At 37.0% G+C, this 15108-nt stretch overlaps 1 protein-coding gene and 1 long non-coding RNA gene across 2 annotated transcripts in view; one reads left to right on the forward strand and one right to left on the reverse strand.

Moving 5' to 3' along the window:
- Positions 1 to 15108, forward strand: part of LOC126969917 (uncharacterized) — a 433182-nt gene that overhangs the window by 361032 nt on the left and 57042 nt on the right. The gene's annotated exons all lie outside the window — the stretch shown is intronic.
- The window catches only part of LOC126969958 (uncharacterized), a 238884-nt gene that overhangs the window by 30310 nt on the left and 193466 nt on the right, over positions 1 to 15108 (reverse strand). The window lies entirely within an intron of this gene.

A 15108-nucleotide genomic window follows, 5' to 3' on the forward strand; every position in this document is an offset into this window, starting at 1 on the left:
AATAAATTAAAGTTATCCCAACTAGACGTGTGTACTGCATTTTTAAACGGCGATTTAGATGAACAAATTTATATGAAGAAGCCGAAAAATCTGGATAAATATTTAAAATACATAATTACACATGGAAAAGACATAGAGTTGATTAAAAAAGCAAAAGAAATGCTTTTAGATATAAATAGATATAAAAATAATGGGATATGTCAACTAAACAAAGCCATATATGGTTTGAAACAAGCAGGAAGACAATGGTTCTTAAAGTTATATGAGAAATTGTTGGAAATCGGATTTAAGAATTCTTCAGCGGATCCTTGCTTGTATATATTAGAAAAAGGAGGAGAAAAGCTGTTTGCAAACATTTATGTGGATGACTTAATACTAGCATATAAATCAGAAATGTTGTTACGAGAAGTCAAAACAAAACTGCAAAAAGTTTTTGAGTTACGAGATATGGGTTCACTCCATCATTGCCTGGGCATACAATTCACCCATGTAGGGGGAGAAATAACATTGTCACAGGAGAAATATATTGAAAATTTAATAAATAAGTTCAACATGGCTGAATGTAAGCCAGTGTCAACGCCTATGGAGACTGGTCTGAAACTAGAGAAGGGTAATGGACTCACAGAGATGGAGAATATACCATACCAAATGTTAATTGGATCTCTAATGTACCTCGCTGTAGCCACAAGACCAGATATAATGTTTGCTGTTAGTTATTTAAGCCAATATAATACATGTTTTGATAATACACATTGGCAAGCTGCAAAAAGGGTGATTCGTTATTTAAAAGGAACGAAGAATGTAACCATCAGATATTAACAATCAGGAATGGCACTAACAGGTATGGCCGACGCTGACTGGGCGGCATGTACCGTTGACCGTCGTTCATATACCGGTTATATTTTTAAGTATGGTGGTGGCCTTATCAGTTATGCATCAAAGAAACAAAGAACAGTGCCTTTGTCAACAGCAGAAGCCGAATATATGGTGATGACAGAAGCAACAAAGGAAGCATTACACTTGAAATATCTGTTGGAAGATATTGGAGTTTTTCAACAAACTGTTACGATCTATAATGATAATTTGGCTGCACAGATGTTAGCAAACAATCAAATGACTGGTAAGAGATCGAAACATATCAGCATAAAGGAACATTTTATACGGGATTGTGTCCAGAAGAAATAAGTGACCATCCGTTACAAGGACACAGAACATATGGAGGCAGACCTCTTTACAAAGGCATTACCACAACCAAGATTGTTAAAGCTTCTAAAGATGATAGGCGTCACTCAGACCTGAAGGTCATCGTGAGGGGGAGTATCATAGAGGTCTTACTCATAGAAGAAGAAATTAGTGACTTTTGGTTACTATGACTAAAAAGCAGTTATTACGTTGTCATGCTTATAAAAAGTTGTAATTAATTTATAAAGTTGTTTTCTTATATTAAATAATGGTGAATGCACTGATTTACTCATAGTCTACTGCTGATACTCTGCTCTATCTCATATAACAAATACCCAGTCTTTCAAGGTATGGCGGTGCAGTATTTTATCCAAATCTCAATCTATTTAGTTGTTTTTGAAATACGAAAACGTATTAACTGTATGTACTTACTTGGATGAAAGTACAGATGTGTCACAATGCAGCTCTTTTTGATCGTCCATTACGTACACTATGAAACGCGAAGTATCAAAGAAGATTTCCTTTTTGTGCCGCACGTTTGGAGACTAGAAAGGCTTCAGACTTTAATATTATAAAAAACATTTTTATCGAACAAAATGGAGATTGGACCGCTAAGCTTGGGAGTATTTGCACCGATGGCGCTACCGCAATGCTGGGTAACAAATCTGGTTTTGCTGCTTTGGCCAAAAAAGAAATCCCACACATCATAACAACTTACTATTTTTTGCATCGGCATGCTTTGGCTTGACGAACTTTGGCTAATTTTTTAAAGGAGGTTATGTATACATGACTTGTAAATATAATGAGCTTTATTAGAGCAAGAGCCTTAGACCACCGGCTGTTTAAAAACTGTACAAAAATATGTGGTCAGAACATGAAGTTCGCTGGCTGTCAAGGGGACAAGTTTTGAAGCGCTTATTTGAGTTGCGGGCAGATGTCTCTATTTTTCTTAAAGATAAAGTAGCACTTTACAAGGTCTAGGGTACTTAGTACATATTCGGTCATTTAAACGAGATTAACCTGTATTTTCAGGTGACGGTAGTACTATAAGAAGCCGAAAGTAGTGCAAAGAGAGATGTCAAACCATCTGGAAACGTTGCAAGAGTCTTTTGAACATTACTTTAGCCCAGAAGAGTTTGGAAGAGAACATGGGTGCGGAGTCCATTTGTAATTACCAACAAACTAAGACCATTGGCCCTGGCAACATACAAAGTCAAGACACTGCGGACCGACGAGAAGTTGGAGGAACTGTAGGAAGCTGTGAGCAGATTACGATAGGATGTCGTGAGGTATCTGAGGTCCGAAGACAGGGTGAGGACTTGATAATCCTAAATTCCGGAAACTCTACTTACGGGAGGGCAACCAACTGTCCCAGGGTTATGTCGGGTTCCTCATTCACAAGACGTCTCTCGTCAACAACGTAACTTAGGTGGGGAGCGTGTCGACTAGGGTAGCGTACCTAATACTCAGAATTACTGAACAGTAATCGTTGAAAGTCATACAGGTATACGCTCCAACTTCGACACACTCAGACGAGAAGGTGGAGGCCATGTATGAGGACATCTTAACAGCCATTCACATTCTAAAGACCTCACTTCAACGTTCTCATGGGAGACTTCAACGCAAAACTGGGTAAGCATAGCGGTGATGAGTTGAGAGTGGGGAAATTTGTTTATGGAAATCAGAATTTAGGCCAGATGCTGGCTGACTTCATGAAGAAGGAGTATCTCTATATGATGAACTCCTTCTACATGAAGTCAGAAATCAAATCTTGGATCAGCCTCGATGGTGCCACCAAAAATGAGATCAACTTTAATATGTTGACCAAAAGACATATATTCAATGATGTCTCCGTGTTCAATTCAGTAAGAACTGAGAGTGATCACCGAATCAAATTGAATATCAATCCAAAACTTGAGTGGTCTCGACTGGTGAAGTCTACGCTCCAGCTTTCAACTCGAATTGCAAAACCACTTCGAATGCCTCGGTGACTGCGTAGACGTAGACGAGTATAATAACAGGTTTGTGGCAGCTGTTCAAACGGCTGGGTCTAAGTTATTCAAGGCCAGCCGTTCTAAAACAACCGGAAAAGTATCAGACTATACCCCCAAATTGATGGATGTAAGACGCCAAATGTCCCTTCAGTCCCCGGACGATGCTTCCTAGTATAGACGGCTCAATAGACAGATCTCCAAGTCATTGACTCGCGATATACGCCACCGCAATACAGATTGTGTAAAGGCAACAAAAACTGCAAAGTTGAAGACCGGTGACGGCAGGGTCGTTTCGTCTAAGCCCGAAGTTTTAAGGGAAGTCGAGAAGTTCTACGGTCAGTTATACACGGCCGCACGGGCACCTGTTACCAAAAAGGCTCAAGACCCAAGAGCCAAATTAACCAGACACTATACCGAAGATATCTGAGACGCCAGCCTGTACGAGATTAGTATGGCCCTTAAACAACCTACAATAAGGCGCCGGGTGATAATGGAATGACAGCTGAGCTTCTGAGAGCTGGTGGTATCCCTGTACTTAAGACCCTCTAAAAACTATTCGATTCGGTCATCCTCAAGGGCGAAACACCGCAAGCATGGCACAGAAGTATAGTGGTGCTGTTCTTCAAAAAGGGCGATAAAATGCTCTTGAGGAACTATAGGGCCATATCACTTCTGAGCCATGTGTATAAGCTGTTTTCTAGGGTTATCACGAATCGTCTCGTGGGCAGGGTTCGACTTCTAGCCTCCCGAACAAGCCGGATTCCGAAAAGGTTTTAGAACCATAGACCACATACATACGTTGCGGCAGGTTAAACAAAAGACAGAGGAGTATAACCAGCCACTATGCTTGGCGTTCGTGGACTGTGTAAAAGCCTTTGATTCGATTGAGACCTGGGCGGTGCCTCAGTCTCTCCAGAGGTGCCACATTGATTACCGATATATCGTAGCGTAGAATTGATTTAATGGAAACGCCAGCATGCCAGTCCGTCTGCAGGATCAGATCTCGATGCCAGTAAGTAAAGTCCTCGAATGGCACCTAGAACCACATACCAGAAGACGCAGTGTTGGTAGGCCCCCCATAAGATGGATCGATGGTCTGTTCAAGAATGCCGGAATACGTTGGATGAGGGCAGCGCAGTACCGATTCGTGGAAATCTTTGGAGGAGGCCTTTTTCCAGCAGTGGACGTCTTCCTGCTGATGATGAAGCTCGCACCTTTTCTCTTTTGCAGTCTGACCGCTGACGCTGAGAGCTATGGCCAGAATATTGTAAACAAAATCATAATTTAATTACACAAATTGGATTCTAATATTTTCAATAATAATTATTCCACTGATGCAAGTCAAAAAATGTGTTTTATAACTTTTCAGATGAAAATCCTATTCATCCAAGCAGCAAGCTAGAAAATGCATTAGCTATATAATTATACGAATAATAATATAAGTAATATGTATGTACTATATATTGATGTGTATATATATATATATATATATATATGTCGGAGAATTAGAATATAAAAGTAATATGGCCTGTATGATTATATTCTACTCTGTGTATTGGGCTGAACTGATGGCGAACGTCATCTTTCAAAGTGTGTTTGAAGTTGTCACTGTGTACGTCAATGTCGGTGACGTGATTGAAGTTAGTTATTATTGTCCATCAGTAGAGCGTTCATTGAGAAGTCGCATTCGTCTTCAAGCTAGCGCCCGCGACGTGCGCACTTTTCGACTTAAAACAACATGGCGGATACCAACACCGTGACGCCCGATTTTAAATCCAAATAAATCTCCGAGATATATATATTACACAAATCAAAAAAGTCTAAACAACGTGCATGATATTACAAAATATTTACCATTTATATTAATTAATTTCTAAATCTTTATTCACTCAAAGTGCATAGGTATGTAAAGTTTTTTGTTATTGATGACATACTGACTGGTTGTAAAAAAAATCGATTGTTTTGTTTTTTTCATAAAATTAAATGAAAGGGAATTTGTTTGAATTTAAGTGTGTTTTTATTGCTACGTTTAGTCTTCATTTTATAATTTTACCAACCATTTAAATAAAGTTAGCGACAAAATTGAATTGTTAGATATTCTTTACGTCATGGAGCGACGCCATTTGACAGCAAATGAAATGCAAAGAGCTGTAGGGGTGTTGCAAGCGGGAAGTAATCGATCTCAGGTATCTCGGCATTTTGGCATTCATAGAAGTGTTATTTGTCGTCTTTGAGCGCTACAATAATACAAGGGACCCCGCTGAACAGCACTCAGGCCGTAAAAGGAGTACAACCACTCGGCAAGACCGGTACATACAACTGACTGCAAGACGCCAGCCGATTTTAACCGCTCGAGAGATAAGTTTGAGGCTACAAAATTCAAGTGGTGTTGATGTAAGGTCCCCAAACTGTGCTAAATCGACTGCATGAGTACGGCATTCGAGCTTGACGCCCAAGTAGGTGCCCACCGATACGTCACGGGAATCGCGCTCGTCGAAATGTTGTAAAAAAATGTTGTAAAACGTCGAAGTGTTTTAGAGACTGAGCGTTTGGCGTTTAAATAAAACAACTGCTTGACTGTGAGGAATATGTGGAAGATATATGGAAGATATGATTTATTAAAAAGTTACACGATATATATACAAAATCCTTAAAACTAGTTACCCAATTACAATCGTTACTTAAAAAATATTTACAAGTTCAGAAAATACACACCAATACTAGAGCTTACAATTTAACCAATAGTAAAACGTTTCATTCACTAAGAATTGAGAATAATATTATGTATTCTATCACGCTCTAAAACTAATGCTATCGCAGTTTGTGTAAACTCGCGTCGAAGCTCGATCATACGATGTCAATGAGCATTCCGCACCTACGGCTGTTGCTCATTGATTAAAATTGCATGAATAGCGATCGACCCCCGAGTCCCGACGCTTCATTCGAGTCCGCTCGGCCTTGCTGAGCGGTTGTGTAACGCGGAGCATATGACTGATCACGTGAGTATATCTGCGATCGTCGAGAGAAAGTACGATGCTTGAAACTTCACTGAGATGACTAAACTGGTGATCTGTATGATTCTATGAGTTGATGTACAGCATTATGAAATGGTTCTTATCAGAGCTAATATTACGTTATACAAAATAAAATGTTCTTGTCAGAGCTAATATTACGCTATATAAAATAAAATGTTCTTGTCAGAACGAATCTTTCGGCATACGCTTATTACAGTTATTATGCACGATTACTATTTCTACGATCTATAATGCTACGTTACAAGTTAGGTATTAGACATTTGTGTTAATTGATATTATTGGTTGTAGGTACAGCTACAGTGTAGAGAACGCAGAACATGGACCCAGGAACAATGGGATAAAACTATGTTTTCCGATGAGTCGTGATTTGGGTTTAGGCCTGATACAAGACGGGTGCGAGTGTACCGTCGGCCCGGAAATACTGAAAGGCTCGGGTGCATTCAGGAAGTTCATCCATACAGCGGCTCAACAATTATGGTATGGGCGGGTATTATGAAGAACAGGCGAACTGAGCTCGTTTTTGTAAATGGAAACATGAACGCTGAAAATTACGTTGACGATATTCTCAGACCTTATGTCCATCCATTCGCACAAACTCCGATTTTACGTTAATGCATGACAATGCGCGTTCTCATACTGCTCGGCGAAACAGTGAATACTTGGCAACGGAGAACGTCCGGGTATTTGCCTGGCCTGCACAATCGCCAGACCTCAACCCCATCGAGCACGCATGGGACATGCTCCAGAGACGTGTTTTGAAAGACTTGGACGGAGTGACAACAACCCAACGATTGAAGGATTTGCTACAATTCCATTGGAAGCGAATACCGCAAGATGACATAAACAGTCTCATTAATTTAATGAATAATCGTTGCTGACAAGTTCTGAATAGCAGGGGAGGCCATACTTTTAAAAAAATGTTTAGTTTAGTTTAGTTAGTTTTAAAATTTTAGCTTATGTACCTTAGTTTCTGCAGTATATTCAAATATTGTTAATTTCTGTTATTAAAAGAACTTATATTTACAACAGCTGTTATTTTTACATCATAGGACCCTAAAAATATTATTTTAAAAATAAAATACGTTATAATGTGAAAAACCATCCTAAAATTTAAATTAGTACATGTTGCTTAGACTTTTTTGATGTGTGTATTAAAAGTTAGCACTTATTTCAAGTACCTCTAAATTAAAGTACTCTGTGGTATTTAACTAAACTTAATCTGTGCCCTGTGGTGCTGGTGACTTTGCGTAGTGCGAACAGCGAAAACTTAAAACCGGCTTACTGATATCGTGATTTTCGTGGTGTAATAATTTTATAAAATAAAATCAAATATGGGTGTGGATATATTAGGATTTGCTTATGCTGCTACCGTTGCTGCTGGTGGTATAATGGGTTATGCAAAAGCAGGTTAGTATTAAATGATTCTAAATATTTTTTAATTTTAATCTAAAAAATGATCTTAAATTAAATCACAAACAATAATATCATATTCTCACCAGAACAAAGAAGGACTTTATTGTAAAAAGGTTTTTTATTATTTAAATATTGATTTTATTGTTTTAATATCCGGACGACCGAGCCTTGCTCGGATTTTTAAGAATGTACAAAACTTGAACAAAAAAAAAAACTAATAGGACATCTGGATTCGAACCGGGGTCTTCTGCTTTCCGGATCACCCAATGTCCCACCTGAGATGTACAACAAAAAAAGAATTATAAACCTCCGAACACATTTTGCAGTAAAAGCAAGATACAAACTAAAATGTGCCCTAAAAGTTTAGAAAATTAACAGCAGATAAATTAGTAATTGTTTTATGATGTAGAAAATTATTTTATAAACATTCAGTGAACCTGCGGCAATTTGAAAAACACTTAGCAGGGCAGTCTCAAGACTACCTATAGACCGGAATAGATAAAAACTGATAAGTTTTAATGTACAAACTAAACATAGAGTAAGTGGAATTAAGTAAATTAAACAACAGAATAAAGTACATAAAATACATTGTAATCTATTGCTAAAGTACTTATAGTTTTATTTTAGTGATCCAAAATATTACATTTTTCTTTCACTGTGAGTCTTTTACACTTTTATGTTATACATAATACAAAAACCTTTATTTACATTAACTTGGAGAACTCTGAATTATGTGAAGTGTGAACACATCATGTTCATGCTGTATTTAGTAGACTTTACAGTATTTTCAAAACCTTACCTCCAATAGGAGGTAAGGTTTAAAGTTATTTACGGTGTTCTGGTTGTGTCCAGATTAATATAGTCAAAGTTAAAAAATCTTTATTCACTGTAAAACTTTATAAGTTATTTAGTGCAAGTCAGGATGGAGTACAAAAGTTACAATATAATTCAAATGAGTATAACAATATTCATTAACAAAATTTAGAACATTAATTCCAACTATCTTTATCATTCAAGTAATCTTTCACATTATAATAGGCCTTAGATGTTAATTTATTTTTTACAATACATTTAAATTTTTTATAGGTAATATTTTAATTTCATTTGGAAGTTTATTATAAAATATAACACAATCCACTTTAAAAGATTTAGCAATTTTACGTAGCCTAGTAGATGGAATTGCGACTTTATGTTTGCTTTGAGTATTGACACTATGTACATCACTATTCTTTTTAAATTGGCTAATATTTTTATGAGCGTATAGGAGGTTCTCGTATATGTACTGGCAGTGTACTGTCATAATATTTATTTCACAAAACTTTTCTCTCAATGAATCCCTTGAACACATTTTATAGACTGCTCGAATTGCTCTTTTCTGCAGCACAAATATGTTTTCAATATCTGCAGCCCTACCCCACAATATAATTCCGTAAGACATGACACTATGAAAGTAGCTGAAATATACAAGTCTAGCCATTTCAACATCTGTCAGCTGCCTAATTTTTTTTATCGCAAGTACTGCAGAGCTAAGTCGATTACATAAGTTTTTTATGTGAGCACCCCATTGTAGCTTAAAGTCTATGTTTGTTTCATGTTAAAGTATATGTTTGGTTCATAAATTAAACTAGACTTAAGAACAATTAGTTTATTGAACATCTAAATGGTTGAAATGGTAAATGGTTTTGAGCACACACAAACCGATTGATGCTCGTACGTGAACTGGGGGAAATTGTGGAAACACAGCACGTGCCGGAGCAACCGCTGACAGGGCGCAACATGATGTGCGATGTTCCACTCATACAATATTTTTGTGACTTTTTAAATGGTTACCTGTGCAGATTTACTAATATACAAACTTCACAAAGAATATCTTTTATGTCTTCTGCTAGCCTGTTATTGTTTCTTTTTCTTCTTTCTTCTGCACAATCACTCTCATCATTTACATGTCTGCAGGACATGTAATTATTTTGAGGTTGTGTGGATTTAATTATTTTTTGTTAAAAAGATTTGACAATTAAAGGACAGACATGCTAGAAACTGTCATAACCATAATGCTAACAACAGGAAGAGCCATAAACATATAATGCCCACTACTCGGCTATGTCGAGTTAGTCTTTTGTGATGTATGAAATATGCAACAAGATCCCAAAATTCAAAAGAATTGTTAAAAAATATTTGTGTGGTAAAGGTTATTATTACGTAAATGACTTTCATATTGATACCACAGATTGGGAATGGAGCCACAACCCTCAGGTGATTGAATAATAAGTTTAATGTTCGATAATACTTTGTAACCATATTATTTGTGAAAAAAAAGCCCGCTGAAAGTAGTTTTTTAATTTCAGTAAGTGATATCACATCCTATTTAGTAAGTTATTTAGTTTAGCTGAGCTGATTACACACTTAGCCTCTTGATTGGGCCATTGTGTGTTTTTTAAAAATGTCTTCTTACTCCAACCAGCCCAGATCATTCCAGAAGTCTAGCAGTCTTTTTAAGTTTCTGCAGGCATCTGGAACACATGCTGGTGATTGGAGTATTTGTTCCCGTTGTTCGGCCACACTGCTGCACTCCATAAGCACATGTTCTGGCGTTTCCTCTGCCTCCATGTATCCTCTGCCTCCATGTATCCTCTGCACAAGGGGCTATCTGTTACACCTATATTAGACAGATGCTTGTTCAAGGACAGTGACCGGTGACTACCTACAATTGTGTGTATATTATCGCTGTGTAGTCTCATCAGGTTGCGGGCAAACCTCTTTGGGGCACCGGAACCACATTCTTTGTTTACCTGCAACCTTTGCTGTTGTATGTATGTTTAAACATAATAATCTATGCCTTAAGGCATAGATTAAGTGAATCATATATTGATAACTATCTCAAAGTGTGCAAAAGTTGTTTATGTTTTAAAAAGCATTTTCATTATATAAACTAAACAAGTACTCTGTGATTAGATAAAGCATATGAAGTGGTGTCACTTAGTCATCATCACTTAAAATTAATCAAGCAAATATTAGTTGTTTTTGTAACATTTTACACACATAAGTACAAAAATGTAAAATCCAATTTTTTTTAATCTAATGCAACAAAGTCTATTTATCTTAAACTTAGATCTAATATTGTCTTTTACTTGTCTCTTCAATTACATTGCAATAATACTTTCAAGGTAAAATCAAAATATGCTTTATTTTACTTCTAAAAAAGGGACATGCTAATTAATTACAATTTACTTTATATTGCATACTACAACAATCCATAAAAATGTATTTGGATTTTTACTGTAAAGATTTGTCTCATTATAAAAAAAATGGTTGTGACAACATGACAGAAGTAAAAACTTCTTCAAATTCAATTATAGGTTAATAATACCAACTACTTTTTTTGTTCTATATTCATAAAGTTACATTTTATATATTATATCTGCCCAGTATTGAAATTAATAATTCATCAACAAATCAAACATAAAAACATAAAGAAATAAGATTTTCAAAATATTCAATATTTTCAATTTTCATATCTCTAAAAAAATAAACCATAATTTCATATTACCAAGATAAAACCTCTAGGTGTTTCTGTAAATTAATCCTCATAATATGTACAAATGGTATATTTGTTTCAGGATCCATTCCATCACTGGGAGCTGGGCTTATTTTTGGATCCATCTTAGGTATGCATTAATTTAATTTTTTCTAAACAGCAGTATTGAGATTCATGTGGTTTGGCCTTTTGAAACTCATCAATCATCATGGTCAACAAGAGATGCACTAAAATTTGCCAACATAAGAGATAAAAGTTTATTTCTGGAAGATTGTAAACAAGACTATGGCTACCTATTAGTAAGTTATCACTAGCTACATTATCTTGAAACGCTAGAGGAATCTCAGGAACGTTGCTGGCCTTAAACATAGGTGCTTGATTTTGAAGGTACATATATCGTATCATCCTGAAAACACTGCGCAAAGAAGTTCATTCCAGGTGGTGAGGAAAGAATTTAATTGGAACTGGGTTGCAGAGTTTGGGTCAAACAGCTCCTCGGAACTACCCATGATAAATGCAATACAAGATACAAAAAAGGAACGACGTCTCTACTCTCTACGCAAAGCCAAAAGATTAAACCGTTTACAGAGAACCTACTGGATCGCTGATGATTCGAAAAGCTCTTTGAAGTCGCTGGAAAAGAGGTCGGAGCCCTGTCTCACTGCAACCAATTTGATCTATTATGATAGCCACTATTCACTATATCTCACCGTTAAGATTTATTTATGATGACATTATATTTTGATAATTAATTATGTTTCGCATTGATCTGACTGAAATATAAAATATGGAACAGGGCTTCATCTGTAGTATTACAGAATCTACACACTCTAAACTTCCTGAGGCTTAAGAGCTGTTTATTCAGCCTTAAGCCAAGGGGGCGCCCCTTGGTAACCTAAAAAGTGTGGGTGCCGTGTCATGTAATTAATTACAGGCAGGACAGACTTTACATCTTTAAGTCTAATGACGACCCCTATCAAATGGTCGTATTTACCTTACCGTTTATAGATTTGAGGACTTTTGTTATTATATGTGGGCAAATGGCTCACAAATGGATCAAGATATATGTTGCCGGACTTAATGGTAAACGCGCACCTAGATGCGGCGCAGACATCGAGTTATAAATCTTTATATTATATTGAGTGCAAAATTGCGCATCCATCCGCGCCGTAGGACCTTCGGTAAAATGCTGTAGATAGTATAGATATAGTAGTTGATTCCCCCAGCACGTGCGGATGACGTCTTCAAATTCAGCGCGTTCGATTTAGGCAGCAGGTCGACTGTCGATGCGAATGACGTCACCTCGTATCGGAATGCACGGATGCAAGCTCGGTATCCATACTCCAGAAGTAGATGCGATTCCAACAGCAGGTACGTGCGGCGCGTTCTTCGCTGATAGAGGTGCGTTTGGCGAAAACAGAAACCATGAGAAAATTTTATGAATGGAGGGTGCGTTTGCTGCGGTGCGTCTAGGTTCGCCTTAAGTCTGGTCGATTCGGAAATTATTGCGAAAAGTTTCTTGCGAAGCCTGCGGTTGTAAAATGCGAGTCTGATAATATTGACAATGGCTCAAGATCAGGCCTAAGATTGGTCATATAAAATTATTAGTTTGAACAGTGGCGGATTTACCAGCAGACTGAGTAGGCTGGAGCGTAGGGCGGCAAATTATAAGGAGCGGCAAATTTAGTTCACATTTTTTTATTTCGATTTACAAATTGTAAAAAAAATTATACACACACAAAATACGATTTTCGAAAATTGGAGAGAAATTAAAATATTTCACAAAAATCGAAATGTAGTCCTATAAACAATGCTAAATAATAAATATCTCTACATAAACAATTGCTAAACGCTTTATTAATTAAAATAACAATTTCTAGTTAAATCCGATATGAGTCTATCTATGACAACGAGAAATGTGTTAACCCTGAAATAATATCGAATCGCTATTGCGTTATTCTAAAAATTAATGATCTAACACGGTACCATAGTTCCTACGGGAAAAGTTGATGTAACGAGGATGATGGAGCACAAATCATAAAGTTGAAATTTTATTGATAGAAAATTGATATGATTTTGTAGACTAAGATATCAAAATTTTGAGGCGGCAAAATTGAATAGCCTGCGGGCGCCAAATCTGTAAATCCGCCACTGAGTTTGAATGCACGAAAACTAAGATTCCGATTTAAAAAAATTTATAAACTAGTATTAGAAATATATAAACTTTAACTTCGCCGCTGTCTTGGCTTGTCTTTTAATCTTAGACAAGGTAAATCAGCGATATAACAAAGGTAATGTGATGAAAAGCAGCCTAAAACCTGGGTCGTCTAGTTGATTGTGGATTTATTCTCATGGCCATAAAATTATGATAATGATCCTTGTCTTCTGCAGGTATGGGAGCTTATCAGCTGAGTCAGAATCCTTCAAATTACACGCTGATGCTTGGCACCACCACAACTCTAGGCGGTATCATGGGATATAGGTACTGTTTTCATTGACATTTTGAGTAAATTCAAATCTAGCCGAATCATGAAATCCGCATATTTGCCATAATTTGGGATCGATGTTCTGTCGCCCTTTCGCAAATCTATTTCTTACAAATTCGTAACAACTAGGAAATATTATCAATAATAAGACAAATACCCAGGATATTTTTGTGTTCCGTCTAAGGATTGAACCCCATTTGTTTGATGGACCTTTGAGCTAGATATAGTTTTTTGTAGGGCGATGTATATGCTTTTACAAGATCCCCGACAATTTTCAAAATAAATGTTACGAATTACGAAATTCAAATGAGTTGTTAAAAAACGTTTCTGTGGTAAACATTAATGACTTTCTCAACCACAGATTGGGAATGGAGCGACCGCCCTCAGGCTATTAAATAATAAGTTTAATTGTAAAAAAAGAAGCCCTTCTCAGGTCTGAGGCATACTTTTTCGAATGGGTGGTAGTTTTTGACTTTCAATAAGTGACATCATATCCTATTTTGAATAAAAAAAATTGAATTTCTGTAACTTATAACATTATTATGACTTGAAAAACTTTGCTGTTAAAACAATGCAATGTATATTGCATTTTACTAGCAACACAGCAAGCACGGGGACCCAGTGCTCTGTGAACGGCTGAACGTCCGCGTCGCTTCATTGTGTGTCCTCTACCGCATTTATCACGGGGAGTGTTCCGAAGAGCTGTTTAACCTGATTCCTGCCGCCGAATTCCACCTTCGCACAACACGCCACAAGTTAGGATATCATTCCCACCATCTGCAAGTGTGGCGGTCCTCCACAGTGCGGTTTTCAAGGAGCTTTCTTCCACGTACTACAAAGCTGTGGAATTACCTTCCTTATGCGGTGTTTCCGGGTCGATACATTTTTTTCTGAAGATACCCTTCAGAAAAAGCGCGTACACCTTCCTTAAAGGCCGGCAACGCTCCTGTGATTCCTCTGGTGTTGCAAGAGAATGTGGGCGGTAGTGATCACTTAACACCAGGCTTTTTGCGTACGCTCGTTTGTCCTCCTTTTCCATAAAAAAAAAGAAAAATAAGCACGTCTAAGATGCTGTCTACAAACTCTGGGATGGGTAAGGTGGGTTTGTGAGTTGTGACAATCCTGTTAAAAGCCGATGGGTCACTCACTTGGTCTCATAGAAAAAGTTGTTAATAGTAGTTGTTAAATGTTAGTAGTATACTTGGTTGTTTCACGTACAACGAATTTTACCCATAAAAAGGCATTTATTTTCTCAAAATTGATTCCTTTAGAATTCTTTTTGATGTCATATTTTCTAATATACTTGATACTACTACCGCTTCGGAAACAAATGGCGCTCTGAGAGAGAAGAAGCGGCGCAACATACTCCCCCAGCATTCTTTTTTTGTGCTATTTTTAAAAAAATATACAATATTGTACTGTCTGCTATTGCTATAAAATAATCATAATCTAGTCCAAGGCTG

This window comes from Leptidea sinapis, chromosome 19, assembly GCF_905404315.1.
Source record: "Leptidea sinapis chromosome 19, ilLepSina1.1, whole genome shotgun sequence".
Lineage (NCBI taxonomy): Eukaryota > Metazoa > Arthropoda > Insecta > Lepidoptera > Pieridae > Leptidea > Leptidea sinapis.